Here is a 20798-nt window from a genome sequence, read left to right as displayed (position 1 = left end):
GGAAAAATATTTTATTAGAATCATTGTTTCTCTAGACCCTGATTAACAGTATTCGAGCCCTTTCAAACATCTTTGGTGGGACGCCTGGGTGGCTCAGCGGTTGAGCATCTGCTTTAGGCCCAGGGCGTAATCCCAAAATCCGGGATTGAGTCCCATATCAGGCTCCCAGCATGGAGCCTGCTCCTCCCTCTGCCTGTGTCTGTGCCTCTCTCTCTCTCTCTCTCTCTCTCTCTCTCTCTCCCTCTCTGTGTGTGTCTCTCATGAATAAATAAATAAAATCTTAAAAAATATAAAACATCTTTGCTAATTTCAAAGGTTAACATTCTAGAAATACTGGGTAAATTCTCATAAGAGACAACTAGCTCTTCCTAAGCCCAGAATAGGAAGCCTGATGTATCACATGGTCATGCAACTCCAAATATAGCTGAACAGAGTGGGGCTGTGAGGCAACTGGCTCAACACAAGTTGTATTCAACAGATTTTTCTTCAGTCAGTAAAACTCAGACCTGAAAACTAGGTGACTTAACAGGAAAGTCTAAGCCAGGTATCATTACTGACCAAGAATTAATATTACTTTTATGAAAGTCATAATTTCCATGTGCAATTAGATGAGTGGAGAAGTGGATCTTCAGAAAAACAGTGAAGTAGATGCACTTAGATAAAGAGCAAAAGAACAAAAGAGAGAGGTTCCGGGAGGATACAGAAAGACAAAGGGAGCGACCGATTGATGTTTTACTACTTAACTGAATCCTGAGTAGTCTTCCTAATGATGAATTCCATGAAATTATTCTATATCTTTTATTTTTTTATTTAATTTTTTTTTACTTGCCACAAGTGTACCTACTGTCACCATACAACACTATTACCGTATCATTGACTATATTCCCATGCTGTGCCTTTTATTCCCATGATTTGTTTATTCCACAACTGGCGGCCTGTACCTCCCACTCCCGTTCACACATTTTGACCAACCGCCTACTTCCATCTCCTCTGATAGCCACCAGTGTATTCTCTGTATTTACAGCCATGACCCTGTTTCTTGTTTGTTTCTTCATTCATTTGTTTTGTTTTTTTAGATCCCATATATGATTGAAATCATATGGTATTTGTCTTTCTCAGTCTGAATTATTTCATATAGCATAATACCCTCTAGGTTCATCCATGTTGTCTCAATTGGCACAATCTTGTCCTTTTTATGGTTGAATAATATTCCATTGTGTATATACGTGTGTGTGTTTGTGTGTATCACATCTTCCTTATCTATTTATCAGTATACACTTAGGTTGACTCCATATCTTGGCTATTGTAAATAATTCTGCAATAAACATAGGAGTGAATATATCTTATATATTTTCAAATTAGTGTTCCTGTTTTCTTTCAGTAAATATCCAATAGTTGAATTATTGAATCATATGGTGTTTTTATTTTTAATTTTTTAAAGGAACTTCCATAGCATTTTCCACAATAGCTATTATCAATTGACATTCTCACCAACAATGTATAAAGGTTCTTTTTTCTCCACATTCTTGCCAGCTTTGTTATTTATCTTTTTTATTTTACCCATCTAGCAAATATGAGCAGAGTCTCATTGTGGTTTTGATTTGCATTTTCCTGATAATTAATGATGTTGAGCATCTTTTCACGTGTCTGTTGACCATTTATATGGTCTTTGAAAAAACATCTGTTGAGCTCCTCTGACCATTTTTAAAACCATATTGTTTATTTTTTTGTTGTTAAGTTATAAATTCTTTATATATTTTGGACATTAACTTCTTGTCAGATATATTATTTGCAAATTATCCCATTCAGTACATTGCCTTTTGTTTTGTTGATGGTTTTTTTCACTGTGCAAAAAGTTTTTTATTGTGCTGTAGTCTCAATAGTTTTTTTTTTTTTTCTATTTCCCTTGCCTGGGAGACCTATTTTTAAAATGTTTCAATGGCTGATGTCAAAGAAATTACCACCTGTGTTCTTTTCTACGACTTTTATTGTTTCAGTTCTCACATTTAGGCCTTTAATCCATTTTGAGTTTATTTTTATGTATGGTATACGAAAGTGGGCAATTTCATTCTTTTGCACATAGCTGTTCAATTTTCCCAGCACCATGTGTTGATGACATTGTCTTTTCCCCATTGTATATTATTGCCACCTTTATCATAGATTAATTGGCCATGTAAGTGTGAGTTTTTTGCACTCTCTTTTCTGTTTTACTGATTGCATGTGTGTGTGTATGTGTGTGTGTGTGCTAGTACCGTACTGTGTTGATTACTACAGCTTTGTAGTATATCTTAAAATCTGGGGTTGTGATACCTGCCTTTGTTCCTCTTTCCCAAGATTGCTTTGGCTATTCAGAGTCTTTTGTGGTCCCGTTGTAGAATTTGTTTCAGTTCTATGAAAAATACTAATGGTATTTTGAAAGGGATTGCATTAAATCTGTAGACTGCTTTGAGTAGTATGGACATTTTAACAATATCATTTCTTCCAGTCCATGAGAATGGAATATCTTCTCATTTGTTTGTGTTATCTTCAGTTTCTTTCATCAGTGTTTTACAGTTTTCAGAGTACAACTCTTTCATATCCTTGGGTAAGTTTGTTCAGAGTATTTTATTCTTTTTAATGCAATAGCAAGTGGAATTGGTTTCTTAATTTCTCCTTCTGCTACTTTGTTATTAATGTATAGAAATGCTACCAATTTATGGGTATTAATTTTATATCTTGCAACTTAACTGAATTCATTTATTACTCTTAAGAGCTTTTTGGTGGAGTCTTCAGGATTTTTATGCATAGTATCATGTCATTTGTAAATAGTGACAGTTTAACTTTTCCTTCAATATGGATATCTTTTATTTCTTATTCTTGCTTCATTGCTGTGACTAGTCTTCAAGTACTATGTTGAATAATAATGGCAGGAATGATTATTCTTGCCTTGTTCTTGATCTTAGAGGGAAAGTTCTGTTTTTCAACATTGAGTATGACATCAGCGGAGGATGTTTCATATGTGGTCTTTATTATTTGAAGTATGTCCCCTTTAAACCTACTTTGGTGAGAGTTTTTATCATGAATGGGTGTTGAATCTTCTCAAATGCTTTTTCTGTATCTATTGAGGGGATCACATGAATTTTATCTTTTATTTTGTTGCTATCATTTATCACATTGATTGATTTGCAAATATTGAACCATAATTGGCCCCTGGAATAAATCCCTTTTAATCATGATGAATGATCCTTTTAATGTATTGTTGAATGTGGGTTGCTAATTTTTTGTTGAGTACTTTTGCAAATATATTCATCAGGGATATTGGTAAGTAGTTTTATTTTTTTATGGTGTCTTTGTCTGATTTTGGTATCAGGGTAATGCTGGACCTGGAGAGTGCATTTGGCAGCTTTCCTTTCTCTTCCGTTTTTTGGAAGAGCAGAATAAGTATTAATTTGTCTTTAAATGTTTGAGAGTATTCACTTGTAAATCTATCTGGTCCTGGTTTAATTTCATCACTAATAACCTGTTCAGATTTTCTATTTCTTCCTGGTTTAGTCTTGGAAGATTATGTGTTTCTAGGAATTTATCTATTTCTTCTAAGATTGTCTAATTTGTTGGCATAATTTTTTGTAGTATTCTTTTATAATTCTTTATAGTTCTGTGGTGTCAGTTGTTACTTCTCTTTTACTTCTTATTTTATTTATTTGAGCTCTTTCTCTTTTTTGCTTGATGATTCTGGCTAAAGGTTTATCAGTTTTATCTTTTCAGAGAACTAACTCTTGATTTCATTGGTTTTCTTCTATGTTTTAAATATCCACGTCATTTATTTCTGCTCTAATCTTTTTTATTTCCTTTCTCCTACTCATCTTGGATTTTGTTTGTTCTTCTTTTTGTAGTTCCTTAGGGGTAAGATCAGATTGTTTATTTGAACTTTTTCCTGTTTCTTGGGGTAGGCCTGTATCACTGTCCTTTTTGATTGAGCTTATGAACAGCCTGTTTTTTTTTTAACCTTTGACATAGTGGTGTTCTTTAAGACATATTTATTAACAGATAAAATAGGGAGGCAAGGAGAGATTATTTGACCCTAAATTTCTAATCAGTATTTTCAGCAATCATCTTACTTATGTGAGCTAATACAACCATTTTCTGGGCAATCTAGGATTTTCTACATTTTAGATGAACATATTAGAGTTGCTGTGACCATCATTCCAGAGGAACAGAAGGTCTAGGTAGTCTCTTATGGGAAAAATGATATCACTGAAATGCTGTGGATGGACTGTTACAGAGGAAAGTCAGGGCCATGCTGTTCAGATATCATTGAAAGATATCTTTTTGAAAGAAAGGATCACAAGGAGGAGGCTCAGTGTTCTCTCCTGAGCATGAAGCTGTCTTTAGATGTTGCTTCTGCAACTGCCTATTGCCATTGATGATTGTACTTTTCCTCCTTTGGAGGAGTAAGAGGAAGAGGAGACAGTCTGAGTGGTTTCTGTTAAAAAAAGAAAATTAAAAAAAAAAGAATGGAAAGATTAGCTAATATTAATTAGAAAATCGCCATGGTAACAGAAATAGAAATATGGGTTGTCTTGAGCCTATCAGTGGAGCTGTTGATGGAGATAACAATGATGATAAAATGTTTTTTAAGAGAATGTACTTGCTGCACATCAGGTTTTGTTGCTCATTGCAAAAACATAGGATGTCAAGGAGCCTAGTTTTCTGTTTTGTTGTTGTTGTTGTTGTTGTTGTTGTTGTTCTACATATCTGTATGCATTTTAGTAAGTCAGTTAACTTTTTATAAATTATTTTCTTCCTTTAGTTAGTTGGGAGAAAAGTATCTGATCTCCCTATTTCACAAATTCATTTATTAGAAAAAAAATGAAGGTTCTAAAAATGTTCTAAAAATTTAAAGCACTATTATCATTGATATATTCTTATATGGGAGAGGCCATCTTATTGAAATTTGACCACTGTTACTAGATGGTCACGTTAACACTGAAGTTCACAGTAAGTCCTGCACAATTCATTCTGAAAAGGTTAGGAGAATACTGATGAGTGCTTATTGTTGAGCTTGGAAGTTAATAACACGCTAAAACCTACTATTAACACTTCAAAAACTGCAAAAATGTATACTTGGCAATAGGTTTTGGCCAGTTGACATTCAGTTATTTTCAGCTGGCTGAACATGGCTAAATTTTTAACTTCATATATTTTTCTAAATTAAAAAAATTCTTGAATGTTTTTAATCTAGATCATAGTTAGTCTTTTATTTCAACTAGTCCAATTAGCTAATGGAGCATACTCTAGCAGTAGGATGACTGATCAGATAACAAAATAATAGGAAGGTAAAAATATATTTCCTAGCAATTATTCCATCAGATATTTTAATCCTTACTAGATACTTTTAGATATGCATGTCTGAGTGACTATTTCAGATTAATAATTGCTTAATTTTTATATTATTTTGACATCAAACAGACTATTTTTGAAGATGATTTGCATTGTCTTGATGACATTGCTATTAGTTCAAAGGATGTTAGTATTATTCTGATCTTACAATTGCTATAAAATATAATTTAATGTCATGATTCTGTATTGCATTAGTATATATTTTTGATTCATAAAATAATTCTAAGAACAATTATGAGAAAGTGAAAAGGTTTAATTTTTCAAGGATTTCATTATTCAGAAATACTAATGAACATGGCTGTTAGCCAAATTCTTGCTTCAAGACCTGTATAGCAGTATTAAATCATAGCTAGAAACTTAAAATAATATTTGTAGTAATAAACATGTAAGTAATTAGTTTTATATATTCTAAAGTTCATTCTAATAATAAAAATAATTTAAATCATTTATCTGTATGGACTTCCTTCTTTCTTTTTATAAAAAAGAAAAGTCTTTTATTTGTTTTTTCTATATTATTACAGGTACAAGTGGTGGCAACACTCTTGAACCTGTGGAGAACTGTGGTCACACCTGTTGTGGGGCATCTACTGAGATGGTTTCATGACACACAGGTGACCAGGCCCCACCCAGGACAAAGTTCTACTCTGCATCAGGATGTCACCTTCTTATAGGTAATGTGAAGATGCTGAGTCATGGGTTGGGTAGTAGTTGCCATGGAGACTGACTGTTCAAGTTTGCCTTCAACCTGAATTTTCACGTTATCTGACCCACATGGAGCTCCTTGGCAAAGGCAGCCTGGTGATGGAGTGGGATGCCAAGCATAGCTCCTACTGGTTCACTTCACCTTCCACCTCTATAGTACCTGAGTTCTGGGTACTAAAGGCCTTCTTGTTGGTGTCAGGCTTCAGGTGGATGAAGCTACACTCCCTATGCATGGTTTATATGTCAGGGCGGAAGGCATCAAATCAGAAGTTCTACATGGACTGGCCCACATTGGAGATGTGTACCTCTTCTAGTTACTAGAAGAGTTGTAGCATCAGGTAGGTCCCAGTGAATGGATCTGGCATCCAGATACTAACCATCAGGACAATGGCTCCATCACTGGGTTCATCTTGGGGGGTTCACAGCTAGGGGCAGCAGGCTGCTCAGTAGGTACTCACTTAAGCAGCTCCAGCTTCTCCTGAAGCTTGTGTACCTGGCTGTTATATTGGCTGACCCTCTGTGACAGGGCCTTCTGCTCGTCATTCTCTACTGCTCCTGTAGGCAGCATACTTGGCTCTTGATCCACTGGGTGAAGCAGAAGGAGTGCAGCAAGTTGATGAGTTTGTGGGCCACCAATGCTGACATAATGATCTTGGTGGTGGACATGGTGCTGGCCATTGCTGTGCTCAGTTCAGCTGAGCACAGTTTGCATGGCTGGCTTCAGGGTGATGTCTGTCAGAGGAGCAGAGGGGCTCTTGGAGGGCTTCTCAGACATTGCTGTGAACAGCAATGCAGGGGACTCCAAATCAAGCCCTTATCACACCCCAGCCTAGTCCTGCTGCAGCCAGTTTCTATGTCTTTCAGTCGACAGGCTCTGAGTGTGCTTGGAGAATGAAGGGAGCCAATAAATTTGTATACTTCAGATTATATGGACAGGTAAACTCATCCATAGAAATAGCACTCTCATCTACCAGGGCCCTTCCCAGGGAGGTGAAGTTCTCACTGCCAGCATCTACAAAAGATGAGTTTGCTTCTCCTTGGCTGCCTGACTTTGTGGTAGCTAGTCTCCTGGAGTTCCTTCCAGAGACTGTGTGTCTGTTCCTGACAACTTCCTAGGCTGCCCTGGGTGCAATGCTCAGTCCTTTCCCCTTAACATGATTGTTTCAAATGTCTTTTCATATAATTCCCCCACTACATTTTAATGTTGTTGTACTCTCATGTTTCATTTTGAAATAATTTAAATTTTTTTAGAAGTAAAATTAATTCTGCATAAAGTACCTAGATTCTTTTCTATAAAGCTCTTATAAGGATAATTCTATTATATATAATTAATATCAAAATTATAGTCATTCCCTATTACCCTTTTAATCAACATCATCCATAATACAAAACATGTAAGACCTAATTCTACAGTTAAAATCCCCAGTTTAGTCGGAAAGTTGCATCTTGCCATGAACTTAAACAGATGTGGAATTTAAAAAAAGAAAAGGTAAAATTAATTACCAACAAGAGTGAAAATATTTTAACTGGAAAATGTCATAAAGCCATGTGAACTTCAGTGCTTTCTTCTCTCCTCCACATCTAACAAAAATTCAGAAAGTGAGTCATGAAAACAACTAAAATATCAGGCTAAGTCATTTCACAAGTAATTATTTTTTTCTCTCAGTGACTTTGTAAAATTTTTATAATATTTTCATTTTAACCAATAAATTAAGTTTTATTCTTTGGAATCTTTAACATCAAGTAAAAAAATAAAACATTAACTAGAAGATTATAGACTCTGTGGGAAATTGCTTACATGCATTAGTGTTGGAGTTATTCAGAATGCAGTGGAAGCTCCATTGAAAATTTCTCCTCAAGGGAATTACCTTATAAGTTCTGTGATTTTACGAGGTGGTTCTGGCCCATGGTGAGAAGGATGGTTTGGTTGGGGAAGAGTTTGAGGGAGGGAAATACATGTGTTAGTCTCAACCATCTAGTCAAGAAATATCAAGGCCTAGATCTTCTAGGATGATGATGATGTAAATTGATAGTAGAGATAGTACAACAGAAAATATGGAAGGACTTGGCTACCAATTTATTTGGTAGAATAAATGTTGAGATTATTTTTTTCTCCAATGACATTAGAAGAAGGATAGCTAAAGTATAACCAAGAGAAGCAAAACAGGCTTGAAAGTGGATCAGTGGGAGGAAATAATTATTAGGTAGGTAAAAATGGAATTGGAGGCATTGCCAATGTGCAAGATGATAAATAAAAGTATTTAAAGTAATGGTATTAAATAAATTAGGGATTGAATAGAAAGGAAAAGTAAGAAGACCTAAAACTGTTCAGAGTTAAGATAAAATCAAAATAGCATGTAGAAAGATAACAAAGGGCAGAACCCTGTAGATGATGGTGCCTTTGGTGACAGAGGAAAAAGGATGGAAAATGGAGGAAAGATAATGCTATTTGTTTAGAGGTAGGCTGAATTTAAAATAATTGTAGTGGATGTTTGAAGATTTAGTGGAAACATGTTGGTATGGCAAACTAAAGGAGAGAGGAGGTGATAAAATAGGAGCAAGAGGAGTAGATTACTTCCTCGAAGAGTTTGGAAGAGAAAATATAGAAGAGGCCTTTTAAGATGTACTGCCCGTTTTGCTGCTTCCTTCACTCTAGGTTGGGATCAGCGTATGTTCCAACAGAAAGGACAAAACTGTGAGGAGGAAACAGTGACAGTCTGAGGAGTAGAGATTAGGAGTACAGAGAATGTGTAGCATTCAGAGTGCACAGAGATCTCAGGAAGGGCTTCCATAGCAAAGCTGGTAGGTTTGGGTTTAATCCTTTCAAATTTATTAGGGGTGGATCACAACTCTAGAGAGGACAGAATGGAAGAGGTGCTGCTCATCTTCTCTTCATAACTTCAGATCTATTTTCCCTTGTCTGCACCCTCCCTGTTGGAGGAGGGCAGGGACAGATAGTTCATATGGACCACCTCTGTGGGCCAGTGTAAGGCACCAGCAGGAGATGTCTACAGGTTAGGGGAAGTAAGATGGGCTGTTGATTGCTTGACTCCCTTGCTAGTGTGCAACCAGTTGGCTGAATTCCCCTCAAGCCAGCTGGGGTCTGGCTACCCTCCTCAGGCACTTGACTGAATTCTGGTGACCCTAAGATCAAAGGGTTGTGAAGTCTCAGATCAGTTAACAACAACAGCCTATATACTAGCCTCCTGCCCACATCTCTATGAAATAATTCCCCTACTAATTTTTCCTCACATTTTCCAATTTTGAATGTGTCATCTGTTTTATATAATATTATAATCAATAAATACAGTGTTAGCATTAGAAAAAAAAACAAGAGGAAGGAGCAGCAAATCTACAAAATGTCTTGAGTACAGTGATCAGAGCGTGGATTCTGGATGAGATGAATATAGGAGAGGAAAGTTTTGTTTAGGGAAGCTTGTCAGAAATCAGTTCTTTTGGATAGTATTTAGGCTATTTTTCATAAAAATTCTGTCATCTTGTAGCCTTTACATATATTCACATAATTATTGACTTAGAACTTGAATTTTGAGACTGAAATGATCATATGTGGTTTAAAAAAACAGCAGTCACAAACCTCCCATGGTTTACATATCCCTAATATAAAGGGGTTGTAAAATTTAAACAAAATAAAACACTCCTAGTCTAGAAACCCTCTCCTGCCATAGAGATTTTTACTCTAAAGTGGGCTTTGGCCAAATTATCATAAATTATATCACCTTTGAACCAGGCTAAGCTTAATAAGTCATTAAGCAAATATTTATCAAGTACAATCGTGGTCTTGGAGCTAATAGAAAGTAAGATAGAAAATGTCTCTGTACCTGTGAGACTTTTAGCCTAATTGAAAGAAGGATAACAAATAGTAAATGGATAAATAAGGTAATTTAGCTAATGTTGAATTCTACGAAGAAAAGAACCCAGGAAACATGATGCTTAAAGAAGATTTTGCCAACACCAGAGCTGAGGCCTAAAGGAAAATAAAGTATGAACCTTGCACACATCCTGTGCTTTAAGAAAAGAGAGGAGCTTAGCACGAAGTGCCATGTCCGTAAGACTTTGGTGTGCTAGAGAAGCAAGAAGGCCATTGTTGCCAGAGCACTAAGCATTAGGTGACAAATCCAGAAAAACATTTGGGGACAGGTCACCATTACCATTTAGGTCTTGGTAAGAGGTTTGGAATGTATTATAACTGTACAGAAATCTCCTGAAGGGTTCAGGCATAGTGGTGTATTATTTATTTTAATTTTTAAATATATTTTTCCTGCTGCTATGGGAAACACAAATTATAGGCAAACAAGAGCAGAAGCAGAGACCCAATGAAGTTATTTGCAATACTATCAGTAATAATGATATTTGAATGTTTACTCTTGTAAAGCACAGCATTATCTCATTTAACCTCCAAACAGCCAATTTTTTAAAAGACATTTTTAAATTTAAGAGTGAGGGAGATTGAGGAGGGGCAGAAAGTCTCAAGCAGACTGCACTGAGACTAGCGCCTGATGTGGAGCTTGATCTCATGACCCTGAGATCATGACCTGAGCTGAAACCAAGAGTTGGGTGCTCAACTGACTGCACCATTCAGGTGCCCCCAAACAGCTTATGTTTTAGGTTACTATTATTGCAATTTGGAAATGAAGCCATGCACAAGTGGTAACCTCTTTGATATCAGTTATAGCAACTTTTTGCTAGATACGTCTCCTAAAGCAAAGGAAACAAAAGCAAAATTGAGCTATTGGGATTTTATCAAGATAAAGTTGCACAGTGAAGAAACAGTCAAAACTAAAAGGCAACCTTTGGAATGGGAGAAGATATTTGCAGATGATATATCTAATAAAGGGTTAGTATCCAAAATATATAAAGAACTTATGAAACTCAACACCCAATAACCCAATTAAAAAATGGGCAAAAGGCATATTTCCAAAGAAGACATATAGATTGTCAACAGACACATGAAAGATGCCCAACATCACTCATCATCAGGGAAATGCAAATAAAAACCATGATGAGATATCACCTCACACCTGTCAGAATAGCTAAAATTCACAACACAAGAAACAATTGGTGTAAAGGAGGTTGTGGAGAAAGGGGGACCCTCTTCCACTGTTGGTGGGAATGCAACTGGTACAGCCACTCTGGAAATCAGTATGGAGATTCCTCAAAAAGTTAAAAATAGAATTACTCTAAAATCCAGCAATTGTACACTAGGTATTTATCCAAAGAATGCAAAAATACTGATTCAAAGGGGGCACACCCACCCCAATGTTTATAGCAGCATTGTATATAATAGCCAAATTATGGAAGCAGCCCAACTGCCCATTGACTGATGAATGAATAAAGAAGAGACAGTATATATATATATCCAATGGAATATTACTGAGCCATGAAAAGAATGAAATCTTGCCATTTGCAACAACGTGAATGAAGCTAGAGAATATTATGCTAAGCAAAATAAGTCAGAGAAAGACAAATACCATGAGTTCACTCATAGATGGAATTTGAGAAACATATCAGATGAACATGGGGGATAAAAGAGAAAAAGGAAAAATCATAAGAGAGCCTTTTAGCTCTAGAGAACAAACTGAGGGTTACTGGAGGGGAGATGAGCAAGGGGATGGGTTAAATGGGTGATAGGGATTAAGGAGGGAACTTGTTTAAATGAGCACTGGGTGTTGTATATAAGTGATGAATCACCAAATTCTACATCTGAAACTAATATTACACTGTACATTAACTAACTGAAATTTAAATAAGGACTTGGGGGAAAAAAAGAAATGAAGCCATGGAGGTACAGAGGAACCAAACAAATTGCTGTGCATCATAAAGTTAGCATGTGATAGAGCCCAAGAAAAACCAAGTACTAGAACACCAGAGCCTTCTTCACCACCACACTGTGCTCATAAATTTGAATTTGTATTTATTAGAGTTGGCTATAACTGAATTAACAATATTAAAGTCTTCAAAAGTAATCTTCTGTGAAAACCCGTGTTAGTGAAAAATGCTAGAGATAGAAAATACTAACATTTACAGCAATGAAGAGTGAGATGAGACACTGACTAATCAAACCTTAAAATGTTCAGGACAACCCATTTCCTTATGAAAGCTTTCCTTTATCTATATTTTAGCCAGCGTTTATATATCTCACCTCTGTTTTTCTTGCAAACATCTATTTTAAGCCATATATTCTTTAAGAATGCTAGATTATTTGAAATTTCGTGATCTCATCTTAAAAGCTTAGAGAGTCCAATATAGATATTCCCCACATGAAAAGATTAAAATATATCCCTACTCCAATGACTTTTCAGCCAAGAATTTTCCTTTTTAAAGCACTTCCAAAAATAAAATTTGGATGAGGTTTACAAAGCATACTTGTCTGGTAACATAAATGGCAAGTGAAAAAGGGGTGGTGAATGGCTAACAGCATGTTCATTAAAGATGACAATATGTAGTTTAGTCACTTGTGGCCAAGACATACACCTCCAGACAAAGCAGTAATGACCCAGAAATAGCTGGGTGCCCAGAAGCCAGCAGATACACATATACAAGTTAACTAAATGATCTACAATTCATTCTTTTACTTTGGCCCTTCTAAACCTCATAGTGTGAGTCTGTGCACATGATTTGGACAAGGTGGGTAAGTACTTTGGAGATGACCAAGATTGGTGATAATTAATGTTCCTGCTCTTTTTTTTTTTTTGAAGATTTTATTTATTTATTCATGATAGTCACACACACACAGAGAGAGAGGCAGAGACACAGGCAGAGGGAGAAGCAGGCTCCATGCACTGGGAGCCCGACGTGGGATTCGATCCCGGGTCTCCAGGATCGCGCCCCGGGCCAAAGGCAGGCGCCAAACTGCTGCGCCACTCAGGGATCCCCTGTTCCTGCTCTTACCAAGGAAGTAGATGCCAATGAATTTCTCTGAAATGTTGTCTAACAAGATTTACCAAGCTTTTTTTTTTGAAACATACATGAAATGAGAAAAAATAGGTATTCACATTTTTAACATAAATATACCTCCAGATTGGATACAAGACCATCTACAGAAAAAGTAAAGTTCTGTCTGTACCTCTTTTAAGTAAGTATTCATTTAAAATGGTAGTAATGTAGTTAAAGAATTTCTGACTAAGGTAAAACTTAAAGCAATTTTATTGACCAAGTCCTAGAAATGGATATTGGCCTTTAACAAAATAACTTCTGGCAATTCTTCCTACCTTTTGATAGATAGTTTTTATTTCCCTCTGTTATGCCTCCACTTTAGAAGTCACAAGACAATTATAAAATGTCATCAAGATTGAAGAGCAAGTAATATTCTTTTAAACTGTTAGAAAGGTCTACTAGCTATATGAATTCGGAAATTTTTTTGGCTTCAAATTGGAAACTTGGAAAATCTTATGTTAAACTATGCCTTACAAAAGCAATGCAGTTAGTAATTAACTAGTAAAATTAAGTGATAATTATGAATACTGCTAATTTTTAAAAATTGCACTAAGATTTTAGTACTTTGAAACAGGTTTAGGCAGTGAATAAAGAAATATAAAAGTAATAGAAGTTAAAGCTTATATATAATTTAAAATGCATTATTTTCCTTAAAAAGCAGTATTTATGCATAATTAAAGTAATTAAAAATGCATTGTCCGTTGTTCTCTCTCATGGCACCAATATCTATCTGTAAATTTTTTTTAAGCGGAGAAAATGAAATTATCTTTATCAAAACTATGGTTGTAAAACCCTGTGGCACTTAAAGTTAATAAACAGAAGAAAAATGGACTTTAGAAAAAGTTTTCTACAGAATAAATGCTCTTTGAATAAAGTAGAAGTCAAAATATGTAATCATATATTTTGCATCAGTTTGATTTTAAAAGACAATAAAAAGCCCAATTTAAAAGCGACAAGTTTAATTCCAGTATACAAGTAATGATTTTTTAAGAAACATATCTTTGTGTTTATCTCTGCTGTTTCTTTCTTCCTGCTTTTAAATTCATTTTAATTCTCATTATATTTTTATTTGAGCATTGTTGATGCACAATGTTCCATTACTTTCAGGTGTACAACATAGCGATTCAACATCTCTACGTTATGCTGCACTCTCACCACCAAGTGTTAGCTCCCACTACCATCCGTCACCATACAACGCTGTGTTTCTTTTTTCTATTTCTATTTCCTTCACTTAGAACTCAGCAGAACTCTTGACAAGATTTGTAAGGGATATCATATGGGAGCAGATAAAACTATTTTCGAATGACTATTCTCTTGAAAAGATTTTTTTTTACTGTAAAGTTCAGCCTAAAAATTGTAGTGAAACTCAAAAGTTCTTGAGGCATTTTTATATTGCTGTTTCAGATGCTCAGTGACACTCATGGATGGAAGACCCTGTAAGATTGTGGCAGGAGAAAATAAGACCTTTGGGATCAGACCTGTGTTTTAATTCTAGAGCAAAAGTAACACCCTCCAGTTTTTTTTAAAGCAAATTGAAATGAACATGTTGGCAGTTTTTTGGATAAATTATTTAAATCCTAATGACTCCAGTAAGCTCGCTTTTTAAAAAATCAGCAATTAACTAGGTTGTTTTACTTGTAAAATGGTATTACAATCTGACATGTGGTTTTAAAAATGATATGCAGGAAAAGTTTGGAAACCATAAAAAAATTACATTTTTCTCTAGATTATGGAGACCATTATTGTAAAGATCTTTTATATTTGGTCCAAAATGTGGAAATTCAGACATCGTCTAAATACCAGAACTTATCTCCAGTTTGAAGAAAATGCTGTTGAAGTGGTAAAGGTGTCTCTGTATAGGTAATGTTGAATAGATAATTTGTTGTAAACCCTAACATATGAAATATTTTATCATTTTTTATTTCATTTCTTTCTTCCTTCATTTGTTCATTTAAAAATATTTATGTTATGTTCAATATAGTCCAGATCTGTACTAAATGCTGGAACATCTGGGAGATTGACATTTTAAAAGATAATAAGAAATAACATTACAAGGATTTTAGCAGAAAAAAATACCAAGAGAAACAAATGTTATTGCTGGGAAAGAACATTCAGACGAATTTGTTTTTCTTTTTTTTTTTTAAATCTTTTTTTTTTTAATTTTTATTTATTTATGATAGTCACAGAGAGAGAGAGAGAGAGAGAGAGAGAGAGAGGCAGAGACACAGGCAGAGGGAGAAGCAGGCTCCATGCACCGGGAGCCCGACGTGGGATTCGATCCCGGGTCTCTAGGATCGCGCCCTGGGCCAAAGGCAGGCGCCAAACCGCTGCGCCACCCAGGGATCCCACGAATTTGTTTTTCATGGTTTGTTCAGTCACTCAATAATTCAACAAATATTTATTGACCAATTAGTGTATGTCAAGCACACTGCTAGATACTAGGTCTGTGTCCAACTTTGTCTTTTATTACTTCACCTGTGTCTTTTCGTCTCACTAATTGCATCTCACATTTACCTTATTTTGAGTCAAAATGTTTATATGAATTTTGACAATGGAGAAAGGTCTGTTTTGTCTTTTTGTCTTCTTTGCCTAACTTAAAAAAATTAATAATCTGCCAAACACCTTGATGTTTTTATAACCCTACCTTTGATTGAGGGTCTTCCCTAAGGAATACTGCTTCTCAAATTCAACCCTGTGACTAGGGATTCCATTCTATAAATTATGTGTAGTAGAATTCCTTTTTGCAAATCTCAAAAGAAAAATATAAGAGGCCAATATGCAGAATGTTCTACATCTTAATGCAAAATGTTTGACATATCTAAAATTTCGTTGATCTTATTTAATTATTAAACTAATTTATTTAATTAAGATGAGATACCTTTTTTATTTTTTTTTGCCATCAGTTGAGGATGGTTAAAAACAATACTGTCTAGAGTTTGTGAAGCTTTAACGACACTGGCATGTTTATAAACTAATGGTAAGATCAAAAACAATAATAATGAAATCAGTTTGGCAAGACATTCTAAATTGACAGTTTTTTCGCTTTTTAAAAATTTTTTAACTTCTAAAAAGTTTTTATTAGTTATTATATTAATTTTGGTTAGTTAAATACAGTGTAATATTAGTTTCCAGGGCACAATTTAGTGATTCAACATTGCCACACAACACTGGGTTTTGATCATAACAAGTGCCCTCCTTAATCCCCATCCCTGTTTCACCCATCCCCCCACTCTGCTCCCCTCTGGCAGCCATCAGTTTGTTCTCTTTAGTTAGGAGTCTGTTTCTTGGCTTGTATCTCTCTATTTTTCCCCCTTTTGCTCATTATTCATTTCACAAATTCCACATACAAGTGAAATCATGTGGTATTTGTCTTTCTCTGACTTATTTCACTTGGCTTATTTTTACGTATTTCTCTTTCTCCGTCCACATCATTGCAAAAGATAAGATTTCATTCTTTGTTTATGGCCAAGTAATATTCCTGTGTATGTGTGTACACTATATATGTGTATATATGTGTAAATATATGTATATATATATGTGTGTGTGTGTCTGTGTATAAAATTGTTTTGAGGGGCAGAATAACTTTTAATTTTTTGAAATGAATACACCAGTGCTGCCAGCATTGGATGCAATCCTGGGCCATAAGTCTGCACACTCCTTTGCAACTGGTCCTATGATAGCAGAACCTCTCATTTCACCTTTATTGTTTACTATGACCCCTGCATTATCTTTAAAGGAGAGAAACACATAATCTTTCCTCTGATATGACTTTCATTGTCAAATGACCACTGCTGGGTGTATCTTCTTTCTGTGTTCTGGTTTGCCTTTCTCTATATATCACCTCTTTATCTGTTCATCAGTCAATGGACACTTGGGCGACTTCCATAATTTAGTCATTATAGATAATGCTGCTATAAACATAGGGTAAGTGTATCCCTTGGAATTGGTATTTTGTATTCTTAGGTAACTAGGTAGTAGTGCAATTGCTGGATTACAGGATAGTTCTATTTAACTTTTTGAGGAACCTCTGTACTGATTTCCAGAGTGACTGTGCCAGTTTGCATTCCCACCAACAGTATAGGAAGGTTCTCCTTTCTCCACATCCTTACCAACACCCATTGTTTCTTGTGTTGTTAATTTTAACCATTCTGACAGATTATGTGTTTCTCTACTTTAAAGATAATGCAGGGGTCATAGTTGCAAAGGAGTGTGCAGACTTATGGCCCAGGATTGCATCTAATGCTGGCAGCACTGGTGTATTCATTTCAAAAAAATAAAAGTTATTTTGCCCCTCAAAACAATTTTATATATACACACACACACATATATATATACATATATTTACACATATATACACATATATAGTGTACACACATACACAGGAATATTACTTGGCCATAAACGAAGAATGAAATCTTATCTTTTGCAATGATGTGGACGGAGAAAGAGAAATACGTAAAAATAAGCCAAGTGAAATAAGTCAGAGAAAGACAAATACACATGATTTCATGTGTATGTTTTCTTTGGAAAAATGTCTCTTCATGGCTTCTGTCCATTTTTTTGTGATATATAATGGATTATATTTTAACAAAGTAAGATATATATAAATATATGTATATATATATGTGTGTGTTTTTAAAAGGTGGTAATAATAATAGCAACATTATGGCTCTTACTACATGCTAGTAATGTTCTAAGCACTTTACTTATATTCACCAATTTTAATGCTGAAAATAAACCTATGGGGTCCTATTATTCCTAATTTACAGATAAGGAGACTGAAGCACTGGAGGCTAGGTAAATTACCCAATATCATGACTAAACTATATTCAAACTCTAGCTGGCTCTAGGGTCTTTGCTTATAATCACTATTCAGTATTATTTCTCTAAATACATTCTGCCCTTTTTAAAATTGGGTTATTGGTTTTTTGGGGTGTTGTGTCAGTTGTGTTTTTTTTTTTTAAGATTTTATTCATTTATTCGTGAGAGACACAGAGGCAGAGACACAGGCAGAGGGAGAAGCAGGCTCCATGCAGGGAGCCCAACGTGATATTCGATCCTGGGACTCCAGGATCGCGCCCTGGGCCAAACGCAGGTGCCAAACCACTGAGCCACCCTGGGATCCCCGTGTAAGTTCTTTATATATTTTGGATACTAATCCTTTATCAGATATATCATTAGCAAATATCTTTTCCCATTCCATAGGTTGCCTTTTCGTTTTTTTTATTTTTTTCTCCTTCACTGTGAAGATTTTTATTTTGTTGATTCCCAAAAGTTTATTTCACTTTTGTTCTCTTGCCTCAGGAGACATTTCTAGTAAGAAGGCGCTGATGTCAAACACAGACTACTGCCTGTGTTCTCCTCTAGGATTTTGATGGTTTCATGTCTCATATTTAGAACTTTAATCCATTTTTAATTCATTTGTGTATGGTGTAAGAAAGTGATCCACCTTCATTCTTTTGCATGTTACTGTCCAGTTTTCCCAGCAGTTGTTGAAGAGACTGGCAGTTGATAGTTTTTTTTTTTTTAAATTATACTTTTATATGTTGCTTCTCTTTCTTCTCTTTGCATTGTTTCCAATTAAGTATCTTTTGTCATATTTATTTGTGTGCCTCTTTGCATAATGTGTCTTTGTTTTCTGGCTATGTTTAATATTTCTCTTAGTCACCGGTTTTGAACATTTTATTATATTATGACTAGTGGCAGTTTTCTTCATGTTTGTTGTGTTTGGGGCTTGTTGAGTTTCTTGCATCAGGGGGTCTACAATTTAATGAGATATGGAAAACCTTCAGTCATTATTACCTCAAATATCTTTTCAGCTTTATACTTCCTCTCTTTAAGAGACTTTGATTGTAAGTATCCTAGGCCACTTGAAGTTGTTCCACAGGTCATTAATTCATCCTCTTTTCACCTTTTAATATTCTCTTTTCTCTGTATGTTTCATTATGGGAAGTTTCTATTATAATGTCTTCAAATTTACTAATCTTTTCTTCCACAAATTCTGTCTGATATTTATCTCATTCACTATAGTAATTTTTATCTCAGACATGGTCGATTTTATCAGTTGAAATTTGAGGATATTTTTAAAATATTTTACATTTGTCTACTTTGTGATTACAGTTATCATTACTGTTCTAATGTTTTTTTTCTACTAATCCTTATATATTTATTATTTCTGTGTCCATTTATTAATTGACTTTTCCCTCATGAGTCATGTTTTTCTGCTTCTTTCCATGCCTCATAATCTCTGATTGGATGCCAAGCAATATGAATTTTAACTTGTTGAATTTGATAATGTTTATATTTCTGTATATCCTCTTGAACTTTATTCTGGGATACAGTAAGGGTTCTTGGAAACAGTGTGATGCTTTTATGGTTTGTTGGGCTAGACCAGAGCAATATTTAGTCTGACCCTAATTATTCGCCATTCCTAGGATAAAACACTTATGATTAAACATTTCTAATGTTCCATAGTAATAAGGTTTGCAAGTCTCACTGCTGTGAAAAGGAATTATTCCTGGCCTTCTGTGAGCATTCTTGACTGCCCCCTGTAATCATTTAGGATGATTCTTTTCCCAGATTTGTGTAGTTTCCTTGTAGACATGTGCTGAATATTGGAGGTGGACTCTGTGAAGATCTTCTAGTTTTTCTTGTGGGTAGGTTTTTCTTCTTTGATCCTGACTGTGAGCTCTTGCCCTTTTGTTGTCCTTACCCTTTCATGAGGCTTTTTACCTCAACTCAGGATATACTCCATACTCTACCAGAGTTCCTCCTCTGTGCTGCTACCTGGAAAATCTCAAAACAGAAATCTGGATGCAACCTTATGGCAACTTCTGGCACTCATAGAAGCTCCCAAAAGTCAGGGTGCCTAAGGCTGGAGCTTCTTTAGTTTCACACTCGATCCTACTCTGAAGATGGTTTCTCAGAACTGCAAAGACTGACTTTTGGAGATATCTAGAAAAAAAAATAAAGTCTACCTAATCTTTCATCTATCTGAACAGTAGTTATAAGCATCAATATATGAAGTAAAACAAATATTTATGAATATAAAAATCATATGAATTAAAGAGTTCTGAGCAGGTCTTAAATATGAAATATATACTAAACTCTTAAAAATAATAATGACAACTTTTTTTACACTTTTAAATTTTGAATTCAATTTGCCAGCATATAGTATAACACCCAGTGCTCATCTCATCAAATGCCTTCCACAGTGCCCGTCACCCAGGATAATGACAAATTTATACTTCATTGAAATTGTATTTCAGAACTAAAGAAGTAAAGTTAAATAGTAGTTTGAATTCTATCTATCAAGTTCTTCTCTATCACAATATACTGAGCCAGAGTTTAACGATGAAATTAGTAAATAAATTTGGGTATTTGTTTCTGCATCTGCAGATATCCAAAATTATTTACTAATTTCCTTATTTCCTAATTCAACTTTCATTCTTATTATTCTAAGAAAATTTCCTGTTTCTTGGAGTCAAGATTCATGATTTAATTGTGGTAACTTGTGCATTTTTAGGAATCTGTTTTTTTCAAGTTATCTGATTTGTTAGTATATAGTTGTTCATAGTAATCTATTATCACACTATGTATTTCTGTGCTTATCTGGTGTATTGTTTTCTCTTCTAGTTCTCATTTTGGTTTTTGAATCTTTTTTCTTTTTTCCCCCTTAGTTAATGTAGTTAAAGCATTGCCAATTTTGTTTTGTTTTGTTTGAAGAACTGGTCATTACTTCCAATGTTATATTATTGGGGTTT

The 20798-nt window shown here is 34.9% G+C and overlaps 1 non-coding gene and 2 pseudogenes across 1 annotated transcript; 1 reads left to right on the top strand and 2 right to left on the bottom strand.

Moving 5' to 3' along the window:
- Positions 1 to 1028, bottom strand: part of LOC121476908 — a 71508-nt pseudogene extending 70480 nt beyond the window's left edge.
- Positions 1029 to 4248: 3220 nt separating this feature from the next.
- Positions 4249 to 4460, top strand: LOC121477189. The gene has a single exon (XR_005984125.1). It is a non-coding gene; the product is annotated as a small nucleolar RNA U3 (small nucleolar RNA).
- Positions 4461 to 6028: 1568 nt separating this feature from the next.
- The window catches only part of LOC121476907, a 31963-nt pseudogene continuing 17193 nt past the window's right edge, over positions 6029 to 20798 (bottom strand).

Source organism: Vulpes lagopus, chromosome 16, assembly GCF_018345385.1.
Source record: "Vulpes lagopus strain Blue_001 chromosome 16, ASM1834538v1, whole genome shotgun sequence".
In the NCBI taxonomy this organism is placed as follows: Eukaryota; Metazoa; Chordata; class Mammalia; order Carnivora; family Canidae; genus Vulpes; species Vulpes lagopus.
This window is presented reverse-complemented; position numbering and strand designations above follow the sequence as displayed.